Raw genomic sequence first — 4,128 nt, 5'->3', positions numbered from 1 at the left:
TACAGTGATTCTATGAGCAAGTGAAGGCACAGGGAATGCCATAACCAAATGGGTCACATTAGATTATTCATTTGCCTTCATGGCCCCTTCAGGAGAAAAAAGGAGCGTCGGAAGTATGACTTGTTCTATACACGTCTGCCATTTCCTTTGCAGTAATAGATGAAAATTGGGTGGTTTGCTTGTGGACTTTGCTTATAGTTGAGTGGAATTAAGCCCTGAGCAGGGAGGGAATTGTCACTTGGAGTTGCCTCCTATCACTTGCAAACAGCTGCCAGTCTCTAGTCCTTTTCTAAATCCTTAAGCTTGGTTCTTGTAGCACTTAGATAGGACTGGAAACAGGTTGGTCGGACAAGTATGAGATGGATTTACATGCTCAGAACAGTTTAATAAGCATGGGAAGGCAATATGCATGCTGCTTCAGCTTCCTTCCATTTAACCTGTGCTTTGCAATGCTTGGCCAGTAATTGCCATGAATTCTTTGTATATGAAGATTGTAGCATATTCTACGTTACATACCAGCAGTTACTAATAAATGTATTAAGCCCTTATATTTTTCAGTCTTTGCCTAGTTCTCAAATGCACTTGACTATAGGAATGTAACTTTTGTCCCTAGTCTCTGTTCCTTCACCCATGACATGTTGTGAAGCTGATAGTTTTGTCCAGCTTCCCTTCCATGCTAGGCATGTCCAGCACATGCCGAGTAAGAATTAATGGTAGGTGCATGTAACGCTGGGTTGTGAAAGTAATTCTTGTTCTTGATTACTTACCATGTCCCTGAACACGCTGGGCTGTGCATAAACTTCGTATGGAAAGAGGCACAGCTCTGCTGCATAGACTTATTGAAGGAACTTCCCTAGGTAACTTTCGTTTCTCAAGCTGCAGCTGGGTAACACCCTGAATACTGTCTTCAGCTTGGTTTTGGGGGTAGGGGTAGGTTGCATAACACCAACTATTGCTTGGGTGTTTGGTAAGGCTACACCCAGCTTAGCAAGGAGAGCAAGTAACATACAAGTATTGAATTTGGTTAGCTTCTCATCTTAGAAAAATGAAGCTTTGTTTTGAAGTGTCACGAAAGCAGGCATCTGAATACTTGCCTGACAAATGTGATAGAGGAGCTATCAGCTTTCTCTCGATGCACTGTCGTTACCAGTGTGCAGCTTTGCTTTTTCACTGCGTAAGCAATGAAGTGTTTTATTAGCTGAGCTGTTTCGTTTCCAGATGTATGGGAATTTAAGCCCAAATGGTTCTCCATTTTGGCTCTCGTGAGGAGGAACGTTTTCTAGTGACCTTGGGGTTTCAGTCCTGCAAATTGGAATTTTGCAGTTCCTCAGCCAGGAGTCACCTTTGGCAAATGATGCTCTCACCATGCTGCCTTGCTTAGGAATAGCGGAAAAGGGTAGTTGAGCTGGGTTTGCAAGTGCTCAGTGCTACACCTGTGGAAGCCCAGGGCTAGTTTTCGCTGCAAATGTCTATCACCTAGGTACTCTTAAACTTTGTGCTTGAAGTTAGAGATGGCAAGGTTCCCTGCACATCTTTTGTAAGGTAACGTTATCAATGTAGTTCTTCAAAAAGTACCAGCCATTTATTGTTAGAGACAGAACTTGCATCTTTCCTTGCTGGAGGGATAAGAGCACTTCAGTGTGTACAAACAGGCGGCATCTGTTGGGCAGGCTAATGGTCTGTTTAATAGTTTATATAGTTCATATAAAGTTTATATAGTTTATAGTTTACAAGATAATAAAACAAGTGGGTAGAATGTTTCCATGGATGGGCCTGACCATTTCAGTTGCCCAGAAACTGTGGTAGCAGCTTTTTTTTTTTTTTAATGAGTTTTAGCTGTAACTGGCAGAGGATTTGTTCAGTTACTTGGGGACCTAAGTCTACAGTGCACTCCTTAGTGGGAGAAAATACGCAGTCAAAGGGCAACTTTACAAAGGGAGAAGCAGAGGGTTTGCATTCCTTTACGCTCAGCAAGTCAGACTCGATTTTGAGATTTGAATTACTATAACATATATCACCCAGAAGACATACTTGATGGGACCATCTCAGCATTCCTTATTGAACAAAGTGCAGGGTATTCCTCTCGCTGCTGATGTTTAGAGCTCCTGTGAGATAATGAGATCACGATGGGTGCAAGGAGGCTGTGCTGGCTGTTACCTTCTGCTTGCTGAGGTCTTCGAGCAAGCCACCTCCTACAGCCAGGTAATTGCAAGTAATTACAAAATAGCACTCTGTGTGTGTGTGTCTCCGGAGCGTCCACTTTTTAACTGGAAGCAATATGACTGTCATTATCTGCTGGAGATAATTGTCTTGTAGGTACAGCAAAATTCTGCCCTGGTTGCTGTAAATCATTGGTGAAAAGCAAAGAGGCAGGGAAGCAACTGCCAGCTCAAGCACTCGTAGCTGTTGAAGAGCTGGGTTGTACCGATCAGGTGGTTTCTCACGTGTCATTATTTTTCCTTGAGGTGATATTCTAATAAACAATAATTTTTTTGTGTGCCCTCTCTAATAGTGCAATACCAAAACTGAAAATGAAGTTATAAGGAGCAGAAGTGTCTAAAAAAGGAGGACTTCTCTAATGACATTTGAGGACAAATGTACGTGATTTCTGAGTTTCTCTATGACCTAGTTGTTTTCGAATCAGGTCAGCATCACTGGCTGGCCCAAAAATTCTCTTTTGACAGAGAAGTACAGCAACTGGATGATGATGACATTTGCTGTCATCTGGCTGAAGTAACAAGCTGTCCCTATGTAGGGTTTGTGCAGGTCTGGGGTAAAAGTGTGTGAAACGCGATCATTTCATCTCTGCAGTTGTGTCATGGTACTTGTCCTGGGGAGAAATGACACAAGGCTTTCTGAGCAGGTCTCAGGGCTTGTTCTACACAAGGGATGGAAGCCAATGAGGTCTTAAAAGTTCATATCAGGATTACCGCCATAACTAGGAGAAGGATGAATATTAAAACAAGTAGGAGAACTATTAGAGCAGTCATGCATCATTTTGGTGTATTTCCTCTATCTTCCTGGAAATCATTCTTGATTGTTGAACATTGCCCATACTGCTTGCTGCAGTTGTGAATTAGCTGAAATCAATAACATGGGGGGATGTTGCTGTCAACTTTAGCCTTTGACAACCCTTATGCTAAGAGATTGCTTCTGTTTATTGCATCTGCATGAGACTAACAAGGGATTGTAATTGCTGAGTAACATGGCTGTGAAAGGACCTCTTTTTTTTTCCTAGCCTTCACGCAGGCAGTAACTTGTTCTTAGTACAGGTGTAGAGAGACCATTTTTAATAATTACATGTTGCATGCATAAATGTTCTCTTAGGAGCTAACTTTTTCACCTGCATTATTAGCATCATTACGACCTGATGCACGGCAGAGCTCATTTAATTGGCAGAGCTATTGCTTTGCTGCTTTCTTTTGGAAGAGAATTGTGTTTTGCAAGTGTCTTAAGCTTGGAGTGAACTTCCAAAACTTTGATGCTGTGTCCCATTGGTGTAGGTTAATTTATGTATCTATTTATGTATTTATTTATTGTTTTTAAGTCAGTATATGCACATAAAAGGCTATTTTGTTTGATATAGTACCTTGTATTAAAACACTGGGAATAGGAGGGGAGGGGATTTTCCTAGTCACTGAATCCAAGTGTGTTTGCTGCAAAAGACCTGTAATCTGGTATTTTAAGGATTTTATTCTGTGGACGGTTGTCTCATAGATGAACTTTGAAATTCATTGCCTTGCTAAGCATTACAATCAGTTCTGTCTTAAAGCTGTGGTTTTGTAACTGGGTTGCAGAGCACTTTGTGAAAGTTGCTTCATTTTCTTAAAAAGCAGTGTAGGCTTGTGGATAGAGATTCACAGCCAAATAACCCTCAAAAAGTGACTTTCCTCTGTAGCTCAGTCTAACCTTTCTAGTAAGGAAAAATTAACCCTCTTTTACCTGCTAGTGAGAAATTCTGTGGGACTTCGGCATACTTGTTTCATTTTATATTTTGAGAAGATTTGTGTATTTTTTTTCCCTTGACATTCAGGAATTTAGTGGTGACCTGAAACTGATCCTACTTAAGCCAGTGGGGGAGGTGTCTTAACTTCACCAGTAATCAAGTGAAGCGAGTACTGGAGAACC

This window comes from Aptenodytes patagonicus, chromosome 4, assembly GCF_965638725.1.
Source record: "Aptenodytes patagonicus chromosome 4, bAptPat1.pri.cur, whole genome shotgun sequence".
Lineage (NCBI taxonomy): Eukaryota > Metazoa > Chordata > Aves > Sphenisciformes > Spheniscidae > Aptenodytes > Aptenodytes patagonicus.
This window is presented reverse-complemented; position numbering follows the sequence as displayed.